The following is a 20152-nucleotide window of genomic DNA, read 5'->3' as shown; positions in this document are numbered from 1 at the left end:
CTTTATATCATAGAATTAAACTAGTCTGTGAGTATTAATACTTTTAAAATGATCTGGCATTCAAAAAATTTATGGAGGACTCCTCACATTTTACTCAGTTATGGACCTAGTAAACAGAACCAGTATTTAAGTAAAACAAGTAGCAGAGGAAACCGTGGGAGCAATGAACGTTTTTTAATCCACACCACTGGCTAACCCACATAGAGACACTACCTCCAGCCCATCACAGGGAGCCTGCCTGATGTATCTGTTTGAACCTCAGAATGTGTGCTTAGTGGCTGGTAAGAGACAAAAGGAGAGTATGATACCTGAGAGAGTTCTGACTTTCATGCCACTAATAACTATCATGAGACAATTTTGTTCATAATTAATGTTTTTATTGAAAATAATTTATCCAGCATACATATTATTAGGTTACATATGGCATTTTCAGACAAAATTTGGAAGGTTTCAAGAGATAGCTCAGATTCTGTTCCACAAATGTATAAGCCCGCAGAGCTCAGGGAGGGAAAACAAATGACTAAAGTAAGCCTTGATCCTTCTTCCTTGAAACACATCATTTTGAGATACTTATTTTCCTCTACTGTGGTGTGAGAATAGTAGTATAAGGAAAAGATGTATGGCTAAGATCAGGAAACTATAGTTCGTTCATAAATCCAGTCCTCTTCTTGTTTTTATTAATGAACTTTTAGCTTCACATAATTCATTATACACCCTAGGATGACCTTGAACTTGTGACTATCCTCTTGCCTCATCCTCCAAATGCTGGGAGCACAGGTCTGTGCCGCCATGATGGTTGATACTGTCAACTTGATAAGATCCAGAATCTTCTAGGAGACAAGCTTCTAGGCACAACTGTGAGGGACTGGTTAGCCTCTGGGAATGCTTCTTAGAGATCATGTTGAGATAGGTTACCTGAGATTGGAAAATCCACCCTAAAATTGGGAGGCACCATATTCTAGGCTTGAGACCTGGACTGTATAGAGAGAAAGCTAGGTGGACACCAGTTTCCTTTGTTCCCTCCTTCTGTTGAAAAGTTTTGTGTGCTCTATTTTTGCATTTGGAAAATAAATGTGTCATGTTTCTGTTTTTGTTCTCCTTACTCCCTGTATATATTTTCAATCTTATCTTTTAAGTGTGGTTGTTTTATAACAGGATACTTCGTCCGATAAATCTGTTACCCTTGGGTTTTGAGGATCTGATTTTTATAGCTCATTATTGCTCTCTTTACCAGTTTGGTACTTGTTTTTCCTTAAATGCCTGGTTGTATTGTTTTGTAAATACACCATATTTGAAGAGTTTATTTGTACAAGTAACTTGAAGCCCAAGATAAAGCGATTTTTTTCCCTCTTCCCTCTTCCCAGGTATATAAAGAAACAAAAGTCCAGAGATACCTTCATCCAAATCAAGGTTTCAAATGCTATGTACCATGGAAACCATGTCACAAAAATCTGAATGAGAACATTGATTTTAACATCTGATTTACTGTGAAGAGATTCTTCTATCCTATGCTTCATTTTATATGTCTAGACTGTCTTTAAAATGACCCAGTGACTCCAATTTTTGCTGTTTCTCTATGTCAGGGGATAGAGACTGACACATAGTCAACCTACAGAAGCCACACCTTTGAAGAAAGCAAGTTACATTCTTCTAGAAAGTATACACAGCGCCTCAGTTAGGCTGGCAGCTCATGGACCCTTCCCTCCATGCTAGAGTACGGCCTGGCTTGATTGTGTGCATCCAGCTACAAATGCAGAGCGTTCATGAGTGTGGTTGTCCTGCAATGTCCAGAAGGTACAGTTTAACCTTGATTCTCCCTGACTTCTGGCTCTTACAGTCTTTCTACACTGTTTTCTATGATGGTTCCCGAGCCTTGGCAAGGGCCTGTGCTGAAGATGCTCCATTTGTGGCTGAGCACACCACAGCAACCTCTTTTCTGCTCTCCCAGCAGCTGTGAGCTCCTGCATTAACCACCACCCATTGCACAAGCAGCTTCTCTGATGAAGTCTGACTGAGAACTGTATTAATCTTTGGGTAGAGAGGAACAAATTTGGAGAGCAATTTGATACTGTGTCCAGGTCAAGACTTTTAAACCTTTATCCTCCTCTTTTAACTGAGCCCAGAAAAATGTAAATTCAAATGTGTTGGGACTGACCAATGCCCTCAAGGCCAAAACAGTTTCCCCTGTTCCTACACTCATGTCACACCAGTATTGTTCTGGTAATTCCTTACTCTCCTATTAGATATGTTTATGTCTTGAAATTATAATTATGTATGCTTTATATCAACATACTTGAATATTTATGTGAATACATATATAAATATAATGCGCTAGCAGCTCTAAGTTTAGTGTATTATCAAATAAAAGCCCAATATAAGAAACTAGAACCTGACCAACTTCAACCCTCTCATTGTATAGATCAGGAAATATGAAGTTGATTGTGGAATGCTACACAAACAGCCCGTTGTAATATCAAGACAGCCATTCAGCTTCTCTGACTTCTGAACTCAACTTCTTTCTAACTCTCCTGTCTCCACAAATATCAGTGACACACAGCTAAGTGAGTAACTGGGTTTCTTGAAAAACACATAGCAATAATTATATTTTCTGTTTTCTATGATGTAAATATGCTATACGATTTCAAGCAGCCAACTTGATAAACAAACTCAGAATTTGAGAATTGTCCATTGTAGGAGCTTGTAAAGCCTGGCTCCTACATCCCTCGTCCAATTAAGAGAGAATTTTGAGTATCTTTATATGTCCGGCTTTTTAGATCCTTTTGGTTTAGTTTTTACAACAAAGTTGTAAAGCTGATATTAGAATCCTGATTCCATAAGTGATAAACTCTCAGGAGTCAGAAAGGTAAAGTTCCCCACTTAAAATCTCACAGTTAGCCGTTTGCTGAATCTATATTTAAACCCAGGTCTTGTGTGTGTGCATATGTATATGTGTGTGTGTGTGTGTGCCTGTGTGTTTGTGTGTACAGGTACATCTGGAGCTATGTTCGGAGATAGATGCGTCTAGATGGAATCCAGAGGACAACCTTGGGTATTATTTTCAGGAACGCCATCTTCCTTTTTGACATAGTGTCTCTCCTTGGTGAAGAATCTCTCCTTGGCTCAAAGTTCACCAGTTAGGCTAGACTGACTGGCCAGTGAATAGCAAGGATCGCACTGTCTCTGACTGACTATTTTGAGCTGGAATTAAAGAGTCTTTCCCCCCCACACTTCGCATGAAGATGTGAGTGGTGACTGAACTTTGATTCCTTTGTTTGCATGTCAAGTGCTTTATTGAGTGAACAATTCTTCCAGCCCCAGCAATTCATAACTTTGCAATTAAAAATAGCACCTTTTCCTGCTGAGTGACAATATTCTCAGTTAACCAGAGGCCTTCTGGGAAATCTCTATCACCCCCAACACTCCTTTTCCTCTTATTTTCCTGTAGCTCTTTCACTGTCTCACAAAGTGAAATCCAATAGTCTATTTCTCTGTTATTTCCCATCTAGAGATCATGTGCTGCAGGAAAATCGGCCTGCATTTTGTTGTGCTTAGCTCTATTCTAAGAATCCTACACTGCATCTAACACACAATAAACATTAAAGATGCTATGATTTGTATCCATGCTAGATAAAAATATTTCATGTTACTTAGGAAAAAAGAAAAGAAAGAAATTTACCTGGAAATGGCTTCTGTCCTAAAGAAATTCCCTAATTTCCAAAGAATGCTATGAATGTTGGAACTCCCCCCCACCCCCGCCAGCAAATACATTAATAAATGAGAAGATTAACATGGAGTAACAAATCCTATGGTATTCCTTAGAGCTGAGAAAACAAAGTCGCCTAACTGTGAGGATGATTCCCTATCTAGACCCTCATTGCCCTGTGCTTTGCATCTTGTAAGTGATGTCTGCACTGAGAAGGAAGGAGCATATTTTAAAGTGACAAGCAGACACTCTAGCATTCTCCAGTGGTCCTCCCACTTCCAGATGCAGAGGATGCCCCCTCTGACCTATTTGGAGACCTAGTTAGCACATCTATTTCTAAGGAGAGAATTAAGTTCCCACTGCCCTACTCCCAGCTGCAAATTCCTAGTCCTGTTCCGCCCCTTTCAGTAATGATTTAATATAAATACATTTAAAATAATAATCATGTCCTCCCTCTATCCTCCCCTTCACAGCTGCAGCTTCTTGCCTTAAATCGTAACTGGACTGTGACTAATACATGGGTTTGAAGAAGTTGCCATCTCTCCCTTTACTTTTCTCTTTTGCAGCTCTATTTTTCTCACTTTAGTAATCTGTTCTCTCTCTGTCTCTCTCTGTCTCTCTGTCTCTCTGTCTCTCTGTCTCTCTGTCTCTCTCTCTCTCTCTCTCTCTCTCTCTCTCTCGTTCTAGACTCGCAGAAACGTTGACAAATGGACCTTGCGCTGGATAGATGGTTCAGTGATTGGGTGCATTTGCTGCTGTTACAGAGGCTCCAGGTCCAGTTTCCAGTACCCACGTGTTAGCTCACAACCATCTGTAACTCCAGTTCCAGGTGATTTGACTTCCTTGGTCACCAGGCACACACAGGGAATACACGCATATGTGAAAGCAAAGTGTTCATATACTTCAAACAAGTCTAAAAAATTTAAACACTGGATCTTATATTTTGGGTATTTCAGAGTCATAGCAGTGTCTTCATTCTGTGGTTTCATCTCAGATCCAGAAAAATTCTTTGAATAGATTATATAACATGGGTTTAAAAAAATTCATGTTGGCTAAACCCTACTGACTTCACATTGCTTTTTGTGTTATTAAAGATGAGTTTTCTTCTTGATTCTGAAGTGGGGCAAAGTGAATTGCATGGACTCCTGGGTACTTCATATTATACTCACAGCTACTGGAGCATTCTCCTTTTTATGTATTAGTTTATGATAGGACATTTAGTTTCAGGTTTCCTTGGGTCACATTTTTAATTAAAGTAAAACTCATATCACACAAAATTGACCCTTGTAAAACTAAAGAGCTTTTAGTACATTGATAGCATTTTGAAACCATCACATACTTTAGCATGCTCCATTTTTTTTTTTTTATCACCATGAAAGGGGCCCTGGGTTCTTTGAGCAATCATTCTCTCATTTCCCTCTTAGACCCTGAAAACCACTGCTCTTCTGTTTCTACCTAAGAGTTGTTCATGTATTTTGGATAGCTTTGTCAACTATACTATTAATTTGAAGAAATTTCACGGTGTAATTCATTCTGCAGCTGAGTGGTAAAGTATCTGTCACAAGTATCTGTCAACAGAAAGGGATGAGAACATTGAAGTCTCCTGGAGAATGTCTTAATGACTAATTAAATGCATGGAGTCCTGAACCTAGATCTGACACAGCTTAGATGTTTTTGAAATTCAGCTTTAATGTATGACAATTTGTACAGCGTAAAGAAAAAAAAATTCAACTCCAGCTGGTTGGTCCCAACTGAAAACTCAACAATAACCATGAGGTGAAGTTGTTTGATGAAGCCAGTTTACAGCATGGAAGAAGGTGTCAGAACACATATTAACATGGGACAGAGACCAGGAGAACACAGATTAACATGGGACAGAGACCAGGGGAGTTGGGACCAGATGCACCAAAAAACTTCTAAAAACTAGTACAGAGATTTTATAATAGTTCTATGTCTGTGCAAATCAAGAAAGATGGTGAAGATGTTTAGAAGTGTATAATTCCTCTAGTGTTACCTGTAATTTTGTGTTCTTCTTCATGTTGGTTCATTCTGGAAGTGCATAAAGTTATGGTAAGGGCCAGGCTTTTGTTTTTTCCTCAAGTGTGTTTTCCTTGTATCTTCTGGAACATTAGTGACAGAGGATGCTCATAGATGCTATGTAAAATGTCTTTTATAACTAGCTCACTCATTTTCACATTCCTTTTCTCAATAGTTGTTTATTGAATTCCTCTAACTTACTGAGCACCATACTGCTAACAAGGATATAACACAACAGAAAGAAACAAGGTTGCAAATTGCAACGATTTTTCTATTGACAAGTCCTCATATAGACTCAATTTAATAAGAAAATATTTTGATGTTTCAAGAGAGACGAGATTTTCTTTAATAAAGCTTTGACTGTATGGAGCAGCTTTTGGGGAGGGAAGGAAGTGTTGTGTGTTTATGTAACATGCATGTGAGTGCATGAAGAACAGTACACGAGTCCATGTGTACATGAAACACATGGAGGTCAGAGGACAACTGAAACTATTATGCTCTGGAATCCTGCCCAGCTCCTTTGAGACAGACCCTTTTATTGGCACAGAGCTCATCCACTGGGCTAGGCCAGCTGCTCAGGGAGCTCCAGGAATCCTCCCATCTCTGCCTCCCTAGAGCTGTAATTACAAGTATGGACAATTACAAGTATGGGTTCTGAGATTAAAACTCAGATTTTCATGTTTGGGAGGCAAGTGTTTTGCCTACTGAGCTAGCTCTCCCAGTCCTGAGATATATATATTCTGTCACTGTTACATACTAATTGCCCACTAGGTTCCCATTATTATATTCTGTAGATTGTCTTTTTATCTTCTAGGAATCATAACCTCTTTTGAGGACATGACTTCAGTGACCAACACAAGCTACCTCTTAAAGACTAGACTTTTCCCTAGCCTAGGAATAGTACCACTCTAGAAGATAATCTTTAGCACATGGGACTTGAGGGACATTTCAAATGCAATGTATACTTAGCTCAGACTAAGCCTGGCTTCTTAAACAGCTCTGGCTACATTATGCTTTCTTTCCTCCTAGGAGATGGAGTGTAATTTAGCAATTGTTCCTCCGCTGATTTATCAGGAAAGACCACAGACTTTTACTCACCCACAAAGCCTGCAGCTGATTCCAGGAATGTGCAGGAGGCGCTGCCGTGCTCTGAGCCTTTTCAAAAGATAAAACTTAGGCAAAGGAAATCCAGGAGATAACAGCAGTGAGGGAAGCCCAGCACCCTGTTTCCTACTGATTTCTAGAGGAGGCTCATTCCCAATCTGGGTAGATGCCTTCATTAGCACAACAGGCTTTTAGTTGAACAAGGTAATATCGAACGCCAAGAGGAGCAGGATTTTCAGATTACATGTACTTTAGCAGTGAAATTCAAAACCTTGGCAACTGTGCTCAGTGGGTCAGACAGCATTGCCATGGTTTAAACTCACCAAGTGAAGCTATTAAAACATGTGTTAAGACCCTAAGTTCAATTCCCAGCCCTAACACACACACACACACACACACACACACACACACACACACACACGCATACCACACGATGTTTGTACTACATAAGAGACCAATTAGTAGTACATAAGAGAAAAGAAGAAAAAGGTGATTTTAATATACTTAAATTAAATAAATTTAATATACTTAATCAAGTATACTTAATTTATAGGTATTGAGAGTTGGAGATATACCACAGAGGTACTCACACACAAACATCTGTCTTAGTTTCTTCCCTCCCTCCCTCCCTCCCTCCCTCCCTCCCTCCCTCCCTCCCTCCCTCCCTCCCTCCCTTCCTTCCTTCCTCCCTCCTTTTCTTGCTCCCTCCCTCCCTCCCCTCCCCCCTCTCTTTCTTCTTTCTTTTATTTTTGTCAAAGTTTTATTAGGATTTAATTTGGGGCAGGACTGCTCAGTTCCTGACTTAAAAAAACAAAACAAAACAAAACTATATGGCCAGAAAATTTCCAAAGATGCTTGAGACATAAGGATTTTGTGATTTAATAGTAATCCTGGTGTGGTACCACCTCTCTTCTTGTAACTCCCTTACTGTCAGTGACTACCTTGGGCAGGTGAGAAACATGATGCACAGGCAAGACTAAACACGGCACACAGAAGAAACCATGAAGAAGAGGCCATCCACCGTTCTACTAGCATATCTTATCCTTGGCATAAATTTTTATTTTTGCCAGGACACAAATTCATTCATTCAACAAGCATATAATTGACCATTTTCAAGGTCCGATGAACATCCAACTTCATACAAATTGTTTCAAGTTAAGTTTCACTCCAGCCTGTACTGTGGCCTAAACCAGCAGGAACTTTCTTCTACAGGAGCTCCATAGAGATTGTGCTACACTGTTTACTGCACATGGAGACATGCTTTCTTATGTAAAATATTCAAAAGCATACAACAACTCATCCAGTTCTCTTTTAAACTTCTGCTATATAATTTTTCTTTATCTGCTCAATCAAATGCATTGCTCCTTGGTCCCTAGTGGTCCTAACAGATGGTCGTGTGTCATGGACAAGAGGCTCATTATTATCATCCACTTCTTCAACAACTTAGTAATGTAAGTTAGAATTTGGTCAGACATTGTATTATCACCCTTGCTTCCTTTACCAGCTAGTTATTGTTCTGCACCATGAAATACCAAGAATCAAATTGTGGTTCTTCTTGGAACAACTCCCCAAATCCTTTTGCTCTGTTTGTGTCCTTGACCATAACATTCTTGAGCTTATTGTCATAGTTATTTAGTGAGGTTTGTGATACATGGACATTTCCTGTGCATGGAATGTGTGTTAAATGACCAGCTGGCTCTGAAGTACAAGAGCTGAATGTCTCAACTCAACTGAGTTTTTAAAAATTATTATCCTTTTGAGTAGGAGATTCTGCTATGGAAGTTTTGTAACATCACAGCTTCTATGTGGCCAGAATCGTCCTGACCAACTCAACTCTTTAGAAATCACAAATTGTGTAGATGATACTCAATACAAAGTAAGTGTAAAGAGTTTCCTGGTGGCAAATTATCCCTCACTGCAGTGGAGTGGCAGGTAATACAGTGACATAAAGGGATGCATAAAATGAAGGTACAGCATTAATATGGAGGGGTTTAGATTCTTTGGAATGTGTTGAGTTGTGTTGTGTTGTATTGTCCTGGCCAGTGTAACCATGGAATCACAGACTTGAGATTCCAAACAATCTTTACAAAGAGAATTCTCAGGACTTCTTGAAATCCACCAACATTTTCCATTTAGCACTTGTGAGGTTGTTGAGGAACTGTTCAAGGAGACAGAACATTTCCATGCCTGCTCAGTTCTATGAGCAGCTCCTATACCTGCTCTGTTACTTGGCCAATAATGCCAACATTGTGAATCAGCAACACGTTCTTCTGTGCCATGTTGGAAATCTGTGCCTTTTCCTGGGCTTCCTGTTGTTTCCTTTGAGAGAATGCACATTGTCCTAATTCAAGAATAAACAAATATTTTCTGTAAAGGAACTAAATATTTTGTGCTTTGAGGATAATACAACTGTATTATCTGTTGTGTTGTAACAAACTGTATAAACTGTTGTCTTTGTACATACAGCAGCCATAGAAATATGGTAATGTGTGGATGGGGCGGTTACAACAAGACTTTGTGATAAAAGGCGGTGACCGTGATTTGATTGTCAGATTCTACTTTGCCCACTCTGTTCTACATCTTAAAACACAATGAATTTTATTGTTTTCTCTGTGTATGACCTAGTTCCTTGCAGTGTTTTATGTTTTATTATTTGTATACCTGTGTTTTAGAGCTAATCTTACCATGTTTCCCAGGCTGATCTAAACTTCACCATTCTTTTGCTTCAGTTTTTTAAAATGCTGGAATCACGGATTGGTGAACCATACTCACCATTAATAACTTTTTCAAGGAACATTTCTATCTCAGCTGAAATGTCAGTTCAATTTATCTTTCTGAGGGAGGACTTCCATGACCACCCAAAGTAGATTGTCCCATTTATTCTTTCTTACATCACCTTGTTTAATGTTTTATAACATCCTTTTCTCTTTGAGTTCAGCAACATGTCAGCTTTCTTCTTCTTTCTTCTTCCTCCTCTCCTTCCTTCTTTCTCTCTCTTCTCTCTCTCCCTCTCTAATTATCTCTAAATATAATTTATTATATCTATTTAGGCAAAGTAGAATCTGACAATCAAATCACGGTCACCGCCTTTTATCACAAAGTCTTGTTGTAACCGCCCCATCCACACATTATCATATTTCTATGGCTGCTGTATGTACAAAGACAACAGTTTATACAGTTTGTTACAACACAACAGATAATACAGTTATTATCTAGTTATCTCTCCCTTTCCCATCTCCTTCCCCCTTCTCCTTCCCTCTCTCTCCCCCCTCCACATACTGAATGAAACTGTCACAAGAACAGAAGGCTTGTCTCCCCCCCCCCTTTGGTTTTTATTTATTGTTATTTTCTCAGGTCTGGGAACAATACCTGGCATACAGTAACTGTTTAATAAATACCTCAGAATTATAGCAAGTTGGACCATTTTTAGTAATGTTTTATGAGGCTGATAAGAAGAAACTCAATTTAGAACTGTTAACCTGACCAAACGTTATTTTTAGAAGGCAACTTTATAAGGAGTATCTCAGAAAGTGCTTCTAGTATATCATGGCCTCTCATATTTTCTGAATTAAAAAAATGTGGAAGCCAGAATACTGCCATGTAATTTATAAAAAACAATGAAATGAAATCCCCACAGCCCAAGATTTTGATAACTTTTAATTATGGATTTTATTTGTAGCAGATTTCTTGATTGGGTAAGAGTGCCTACAAATGGACTTTGGTTTAAAGATCTGAGATTACACTATTATGCTTGAATTCAGTTAGTAACAATTACTTTCATATCAGCAGGGAAGCACTTGCAACACTCAAGAGAGGCATTTCAGGACCTAGACCAGGCTAGCCCTACAGGACCGCAGCACTTTGACTCTTTTGCTGCTTCTTCTTGCTGCTCCTTCATTAGTTCTTTCTTGTGATGGAAAAGAAGCAATGACCTAGTTCAAGGACAACAGGAAAGGAAGGAGCCAAGCCAAAGGATTGCAGAGTCAACACCCGGCATGATTTCATTTACCACATCTAGTCCGTCAACCTTTTGGGAGATGTTTATATTTATCCCCTTCTCTCTTTTGTCACCAAGGAATTTCATTTCCCTCTTAAGTGGCTTTCCTGAGAGAGGAAGTGGGAAGGGAGGAATGGGACCCAAACCACCACGTTGGTTGTTCTTTTGGAGCCTGTCCTGCCCTCCTGTTTGAAGTTATGTCTGTGGCTTTGTTCTGCCTGTACCTGCTCTCTCTAGAGTAGGAGCTTGTAAAGTGGCAGAAGTCTGAACCTTTAGTAAACGTTTCTTCTTAAAATGAGTATACTGCTGTGAGAGCCATCTGTTCCAAAGGGGTCTAACTACTAACTGTTCCTCTGAAGCAGTATGCACAGGTCACAGGCATTTCCTGGATGGTGGTGGTGGTAGAGTGCCTACCAATCTTCCACCAGCACCATGCATTAATTATCCTGGCTATGAGGGAGCTCTCTTTAGGGTCTGGTCTTTAGGGTTCTCTTTAGGGTTTTTATTCACAGAGGACTTTATCATTCTATATACATGCCAACAAGCTGCTTTCTTCCATAGAAACCTGACTCCAGCACTGGACACCAGTGTCCAACTTCAGGTGTTTTTTTTAGGCTTTGCTATTTTCTAAGAAAAGACCAGAAGTTTTTGTGAATGAAGAGAAATAAAAGCATTGGAATGATCTCACAGCTTCTCACTCTCTCTTTTCAACCCGGTGAAGAACCAAGTCAGCTGTGGGGGTTGGGATAAGTCAGAGAAGGAAGAACAAGTTTTGTGTCTATTGTACCAGTGACCCAATGCACTTACAGGCAGAAAATGTTGAATTTAAGGATGTGGGGGAGGTCAGTGGCTCTGAGTCCTTTGACATGCAAATGTCCATCCAGTTGACTCTTGCCTTTTCACAGGTCATTCTTCCTGGCACAAATGACTTTAGCTATCTCTAAAACACCCTGATGTCTTTGTTACTTTTCTTTCTCAAGGTCATTTTACCAATTGCTTCATTGTGGAACTCATTCACACCCCTGAAATCTAATCACAGTTGGTTTTAAGTAGTTTTTTTTTTTTTTTTAATCTATGAACTTGGACTCTTTCAGTAACCTTGTTAGTTAGTTTTGCTGGCCCCTTACCTGGTTTCTGTTAAACAATTGATTGAATTGTACAGTGTCTATTTGAGTAAAATGCTAGATTTGAAATGCCACCAAGAATATTCTGTTTCTCAAATGCCTTGGTGGAGTGAAACAGCTTTTCTGAAGCCGTGGAGAACTGAGTTCTGAAGAAAATGGAGGCCAAGGTTTGCTGCTAACTTGATATTTAGAAACAACATTCAACTCCGACCAAGCTGCCAAAATGGAATTTTCTGCCTATATCCCAACTGCCAGTTCAGTTTATCCCAGGACATCTGGGGTCTACTTTGCCTTTCTTACTCTCTTTACAGCCCTGTTTTTCTACAGTTTCTAATTAAAATATCACCCAATAATGTGGTTGGGGAGCAAGCTCAATTAGTAAAGTAGTTGCTGTGTAAGCAAGAGGACCCAAATTCCACACCCAATGCCAGGGTTTAAACACAAACAAACAACAGCAGCAACCCCCAGACAAACAATGACAGAAACCCAAACAAAACAAAACCAAACATCAATGAACCCCTCCCCCCCCAAACAAAAACAAAACAAGCAAACAGCAACTCCTGGAAAAAAAGCAGAACAAACAACAGCAAAACACCCAAATGACAAACAAACAAACAAACAAACAAACAAACAAACAAACAAGCCAGTCATGGTTACACAAGTGTAAACAAACAAGCCAGTCATGGTTACACACTTGTCAATCCAGTGCTGGACAAGTGAAGGCAAAAAGGCTCCTGGGGCTTGCTGGAAAGCCAGTTTAGCCTAATTAGTGTGCTAGTGAGAGAACCTGTCTCTAAAGCAAGCTAGATGGCTCCTGAGAGGTGACACCTATGGATGAGCCACATCATGTGCACACATGTATACACATATGTGCATACATCACAAATTGCCTGCTGATGACCTTGTATATTTCTGACTCACCAGCATGTCCATCTCAACAAAAACAGGGAAATTCTCTGGTCACCTGCCAATGCCAACATGACTCAAGGTGATCTATATTATTTTCTGCAAGAGATTCTCTTTTTTAGTTGAACTTTGGTGACATGAGAGACTAGAATAAAGGAATTAAGATGGGGTAAGGTGGAGAAATCAAAATGGAGTTTTAGGCCTCAACAGGTAACATCTATGAAAAGTGAATGCAAGACTGCCAGAGAAAACAAGGAATTACCTCCATGAGGAGAAGAGCATGTGCACTTCTTAGGGAAAACAAAAGCATCGCTAAGAACTCTAAGTCTTTTGAGTTGTGAAACCAGCCTTGTGCTGACTTTTTCTCCCAAGACACATACTGTACATACTATTTCTAGTATTTTTCACAGAGACCTCACTGACCTTGGCAACTGACCAGTTTACACAGAATGTACTTGAAATTTCAGGTTCATAATTATACAAAGGATCTCATCCAGCACACACCCAGTTGGTCTTCTCGGAGGTTTTGGTTGACCATAGAGGAAAATGAGCCTCTCTGGTATTTTTCCTTCAAATATCCACTCATTACACTTTAGTTAACCATTGAAGTTGAGGTGTTTTTAAAAAAATGTTAGTGTTCTGAGTGACTTGAGCACAAACTCAAAGTTTTCTTTTTCTAGTTATTTTTTATTTTTCATGGTTAATAGTTTCCTTGCAGTCGTGCACATAACTTGGCAGAAGGTTGCCATGGTGAGACACCAAGTAGCATCTCAAATTTATTGGACTGCATTCTTGGTTTTGAGTGTTTATATGGAAATCCACTTGTTAGAGGCATGAAGAGGCCATGAAAACCCTGATTATAACGTTAAGACAATGTCAGAGTAATACGGCAACCACAAACTGTCTCTTTTGTGCAGGCTTTTGATTTCTCTGGGTTGTTTTCAGAGTTGTCTCTAGTCTCATCTGTGAAAGGCAAGAAGTGTTTGGCTCAGGAGCAGAAGCTGGGAGAAACCTCACCATGCTCTATCAGCGCACCACCATCATTGCCTTCCAGGTAGGAGTGATAGGCTCTGCCCCCTTTCTCTGGACTTGTGTCCACAGCTCCCAGGGATCTACCTTTGCACCCCCTGTCTGTCCCTTCCTCTAATTTCTCACCCTGAGATCTGCTCTTGGCTGCCAGTAGGCAGTGTTGATGCCAGCTTTCTCTTTCTCACTCAGGTGGCCAAAGGCCAGAATTTCAACACAAAACCTTTCCCAGAGCCCCACTTCACCTCAGCCCACATCAAAGCTTTTGTAGTGTGAGTTGCTTGCATGAGAGGAGCCTCCAAGTATACAGAAGTGCTACAGAGAGATGCTTTCTTTGTTCCATGCTGCTATCTCAATGACTTATGGCTTGTTAAGAGGATATTAGGGGAATTCAGTAAAGTTTGCTCCCAGCTCTCTGCTTCTGGTACCTACCAGTTCATGTTTATACTCAGTTGCTCAGATATTTATCACATTTTTTGTTTTTATAGCTGATTCCTGCCACCTATTCTGTAAAATGTTAACACCTTAGCCCCATGCTCCAATTCTTCAGTTGTACTATGCTAAAAATATAAAGAAAATGGTTGACAAAATTTTATAGTCATCAAGTCCATTCTCCTGAAGTCTCAACAAATTCAAAACAGTGAATTATTTGTCTAGTCTTACAGATAAAAATGGGAAAGTTCAAAATGGAGGCCAGACGTTAAGTTCTTGTCTAAGGCTTCTTTTCTCCAAAACTATATGTTTCCTAATTATAATGCTATGAAAATAATATGTAAAATATATTATTTTTTCTTGAAGTATGTATCTACATATGATGATCTAATGACTGACAACTTGAAGCATAATTTTATATTGAGTGAAACCAAGCAGTCAGGTCTTAGACTTTAGGGTTGGAGAGGATGTGTTGGGATTCAAACCATCATTCATTATCTGCCCACACACTTGAATGAGTTATTTAGCCTCTCTGGTACTCAACATGTCCACTGGAGAGATAGAGTTATTTTCTTAAAAGATGCTCTTAAAATACTGTTATGAGATCTCTCCAGTCATCTTTAAATCATTCTGTGATGCCTGACTAGCTCTGGTAACCTCTGAGATGATTTTGTCACCACCCTGGGCATCTTTTTTGCATTTGTTACTTTCATATTTCTGTGATCAAAGTTCTTGGCAGAAACAACTTGGGGAAGGAAAGGTTTGTGCTATCTCATGATTTTATATTTCACTGTGCATGGGGAAGCATTGTTGGAGTAGCTCCATTCACAGCATGATGGTAGAGGCTGTTCATATCCTGATAGAGCAGGAAGCACATAGAGATAGAAGCAGGAGCGAGAGTCACCCTCAAAATCACATTTAGTGACTTCCTACCTCTGCTAGCTTGGCCCTATCTCCTAAAAGTCTTGTAAGCCCTCATAATAGCACCCGTGGTTGTCTATTCTGGTGGCTGTTATTTCTGACTTGAATTGTAACAATCTTCTGCTGGCTCTAATGGCTTATGTCAATTATAGACTGTTGCGGGAAATATTTTTTAAAAAGTCACCATCCCGTGCTATACCCAGCTACTCTCTGCCCCAGCTGTCTCGGTCTTGCTGCCTCCATGGCTAGCCCCATTTAGCAACCAATTGTGATCTTCTCAGCTCTGGTTTGCCTGCCTCAGAACCACTTCTACCTTCTCAGCCATCTACCCGCTGCAGCTAGTTGTCATAAATCCCCTTAACCCACTAAATCAAAACTCTAGAAGCTTATAATTGATCAGTCAGATTTATATATATACCAACAAATTCTCAGTTCACAAGATGCCCACATAATAATTTTAGAGCCAGTTAGTAGTGATACAAGTTGCCCACATAGATTAGACAAGTTATTCCAATTATTCTATCCTTTTATGATATTCATAGCTACCTGTGACTAATAAAAGCCATGTGGAATCTGTATCATCTTTCTCTTCCTCCATTTTCCTTCCTTCTTTCTCCTCCTTGTCCTCTCTCCTCTGTCTCTGAAACACTTAACTCCACCTCCCTTTCCCCTGTCCAATCACAGGCTTCTTCTTGTATTAATATTTAACTTAATTGGGGGAAAATTCTGCTACAATAGACTGTTTAAAAGTCTAAGTCCAGATTTTTGGTGGAGAGTTGAAGGAATCTATTTAACTGTGAGCCCCTGTAAAATGAAAAAGAAAAGTACTGATTTCTAATACACAGTGGCACAAAATAAGTATTTTCATTCTGGAAGATCATCAAGGCAGAAAAGAAAGACTGGAATAAAGCAAAGCTGAAACCAAGCAAGGTATTAAATCTTATAGTTGTGTGGTTGCTATTCAGGTCATATGGTGACATAATGTGAACTCCAAAAAAGGCTTGAGTGAACCAACCACTATGGTCCTGCTGTTTGTAACCTGCATGGTCTGCTGGGATAGTTCCACCTAATTTTTATAGTTTTCCTCAGTGGGTATCTTGCATTCCTGATATGTCTATCATCCTAGGTGTTGTGTTTATAAAAAGATAAAGAGAAAAGAAATATGTTTGGTGGATGTGTAGTCAGGTATGGGGAAAGGGGATGCCTTGGTGGGCCCATGCTGAGGCATCCCTTCCTCCTGAGCAACCAGCCACACCACAGTATATTATAGAATAGAGTTTATTCAGGGCATGGGGAGGGTAGGAGAGAGAGAGAGAGAGAGAGAGAGAGAGAGAGAGAGAGAGAGAGAGAGAGAGAGGGAGAGAGAGAGAGAGGGAGAGAGAGAAAGAGAGAAAGAGAGAGAGGTAGAGGAAGGGATGCTGGCCATGAGCACTTGGAAAGAGAGGGTGTGGGGGAATGGAGAGAGAAAAGGAAGGGAGAGGACAGAGCAGGAGCAAGAAGACAAGAGCAAGAGAGAGCCGAGGGGGCAAGTAGCCCCTTTTATAGTGAATCAGGCAAACCTGGCTACTGCCAGGCAACTGTGGGGCAAAGCCTAGACAAAATGCTAACACGAGGTCTCCATTTCAACTTAGGCTTCACCCTCAGATCTTTGTGAAGAGCTCTTTTAAGGGCTTTTTACAGATTCTGACTTGGTGTGTATTGTCTGATGATTTTTGCATTTCTCAAAAAAAAAACTTTACAGAAGCCACCATGCTTTTGTTATGAATACCTGTAAAACAGCATCATGTCAAAGGCACAAACGTTTGCTATCAGTTTAACAGTAGTTGGGTCTTCTTGGACAAAAGAGCTACAGGAGACTCTGAGTACCTGAGTGGCTGAACCTAGGAAAGCATTTCCAAAGGTGACTCGTTTTTAGTACAACATTCAGATAGCACTTGACTTTCAAAGGGAAGCCTTTAAGTTGAGTTTGTGTTATTATACTTCAGAGCCTTTGACATATGGGTATCATAATGTCTTAGTTAGGGTTTTAATTGCCATGAAGAGACACCATGACCAAGGCAACTCTTATAAAGGAAAACATTTAATTGGGGCTGGCTTATACTTTCAGAGGTTCAGTTCATGATGAGAGGCATGGCAGTGTCCAGGCAGACATGGTGCTGGAAGTGGGTCTGAGATCCAAAGGCAGCCAAGAGGAGGCTTTGTTCCTCACTAGACATATCTTGAGCATAGGAGACCTCAAATCCTGCCCTCACAGTGAAATACTTCCTCTAGCAAAGCCTCATCCCCTCCAACAAGGCCATGCCTCCTAATCGTTCCATTTTCCACAGGTCAAGCATTCAAACACATGAGTCTCTGAGGGGCCAAACCTACTGAAACATACTTCCCAACTCATGAAACACCGTCAAATCACCACTCTGAATGAATCAGTAACAGTTGCTTGGCTTCTTTTTAATTTGTTTTGCATCCATGGCTTCTTTATTCATGGGTTTAAGTTCATCTTTTTCCCTTTCTGGCTATTTTAAACATTTTACCACATACTTCTGCTCTGTGTTTTGCTCACATTAAACTTGACTTAAAGCAGCCGCTGATAATCAAGCCAAACACTAACTGTTATGCTGCCTTGAAACTTCCTCTGCCAAATTAGTTTGTTACAGTTGAATTTAGTGTCATCAAAAATTTTAGGACATGAGCAAATTGAAGACATGTTCTTCACCAGGATGCAACATGAATGATCTTAGGTCCGATTCTGAAAGGAGTTCTTCCTTGCTCTGAAGCCTCACAAGTACAGTCTTTGCAGTTTACAAATTCTGTTGGCATTCCCACCAGAATTGCCCACCAATTTCTTCTTACAATAGTCTAAGTCTTCTGAGGCTCACATTTTCAAACTAGTTCCAAAGGCCCAAGAACAACATTTTGCCAAACATACTTCCCTGGCATCAATTTTCTGTATAAGTTATTTTCATAGCACTGTGACAAGCCACCTACACAGAAACAATTTAAAGGAAGAAAGAGTTGCTTTGGCTAGTGGCTCCAAGGTCTTAAGAGCCATAGCAGGGGGGAAGGTGAGCTGGGATAGCTCAGTCTACATAGTGACGGGAGGAATATGTGGTAGAAGCTTTTTATAGCACTGCAGATGAAAAATATATTCCTGCTGTTTTCAGTTCCCAAGTTTCTGATCATTTGGTGTATAGCAATTTCCTCTTAATTGAAACATTCTATCCAGGGAAGAGAGAGGTTTTTGAGACTTAGGAAATAAATATTCACTAGGGAGAGTCACAAGACCCTACCCAAGAATATAGAAACAACATACACACAAAGTATTGTTACACAGTCATTCCACCCAATAATGCTCTCTTATTCCTCTCTATATTCTGACTGAACTTCATTTTCTTTCCATCTTGTCACCCTATTAACTTTCATTCCTTTTTGTTTTATAGGTAATGACAGCATCTGGAAGTTCATGATTATGATGGCCACACCATATCAGAAAATAACTCACAGTACTCTTCCCTGTTTGCCATCTTTTATAGTCTTTCTTCCCACTTTTCTCTGATGCTCCTGAGGGAGGGAATGATACAGATGTCAGAGGCGCTTATTCTCAGCATTTTGAACAGTTGTGTGTCTTTGAAATAGACATTATCCATTACCAAAAGAAACTTTCCTGAGCAAGACAGCACTAGTCTATGGGTTTAACTATAGATACTTAGAAGGTAGTTAGGTCTACTTGTCCACTTAGCAAAACATCAGTAGTAGTTTGTCTCCCAGGGCCTGTAACTTCTCCAGCTATAGTTTATTTTTATTTATCTTTAACCTTTTTTACTTTTTTTTTTAGTATAAACCTGTGGATCAGGCTTCATATTCATTGAGAAAATACTTGGTTACCCTCCAAACAGCCACACGATTATTGCACCAGTGAGCATATCTTGCCTAGGTCATTACTGCAGCACTCTGAGCTCATGGCTGGGCAAAACAGTTAATGGTTTCTTTCTCTCAGCAGCCTGCACAGTATTTTCTGGCACTATGAATTCTGGCCAGTAGGGAGGAAGTTTCTAGATCTATGCAGCTTGATTTCCCTATCTTGTATTCAATGTGTATGCAGTACCTTCATCAAGAGAGTATCACCATCTAGTTCTGGTGGGCAACCAAGAGCAATAGAAATAGCCTGTATGATTTTGTAGGTGCTATGGAGGTTGTCTGGCCAAAAAGGAAGAAATTTCTTCAACGTGTGGCTGGTTTGCCATCACTTCTGCTTGGTGATTGCCAGAGACACCCAAGATGCAACATCAGTATCCACAGAAGCCAGCTGATTTGGACCTAGAGCATAAAGATGTTCAATACAGTGAAGGATGGAAAGATTTGGATCTTTACTCAGCTCCTACATGGTTCCTGGGTGCTCAAACAAGACTCACAATAGCCATTTGCTCAACCCCTTTCTGGTATGGTCCATTCTCTATTCTCCTTATTGTCTTATTTATTTCAAAGACCTCTTTGTTCCATTTAGGGCACCTCTGTCTAACAGGCAGTCAATGTTCTGCTGACCTGCTCTCTCATTAGTTCTCACAAACATTTTATCTAATGTGGGAATCCTTTTGATTCTCCAAAAACCGAGGCTATTGTCAGCAGGGCAAATAAAAGCTCTTTGACTTTTCTCCTTGTTCCATTTGTTCTTTGAGTTCAAGATTCAAAAACAGATAGCTGCTTGCATTCAGAAAGCCGAAGTGGGAAATTATTGGGACAATATCCATTACATTTCTAAGAATGTTCTTTGTATTACATTAAAATATATTTTATGATTAACCCATAATTCTCAAGTCTTGTTTTCCAAACCAATGCAACAAGTCCCAGTCATACATGGTGCACGGGTGACCTGTAGACTACATAGACTAAAGACTGTAGACTGGT

General features: G+C 39.9%; 1 long non-coding RNA gene across 1 annotated transcript; it reads left to right on the top strand.

Moving 5' to 3' along the window:
• The first annotated feature begins 1583 nt into the window (after positions 1–1583).
• Positions 1584–18862, top strand: Gm46879. Its single transcript, XR_001784523.2, has 4 exons — positions 1584–1794; positions 2420–2561; positions 13817–13925; positions 18688–18862. It is a non-coding gene; the product is annotated as a predicted gene, 46879 (long non-coding RNA).
• The last annotated feature ends 1290 nt before the right edge of the window (positions 18863–20152 follow it).

Source organism: Mus musculus, chromosome 4 (genome assembly GCF_000001635.26).
Source record: "Mus musculus strain C57BL/6J chromosome 4, GRCm38.p6 C57BL/6J".
Lineage (NCBI taxonomy): Eukaryota > Metazoa > Chordata > Mammalia > Rodentia > Muridae > Mus > Mus musculus.
Note: the sequence above shows the minus strand (reverse complement) of the source record. Positions and strands in the feature narration are given on the sequence as shown.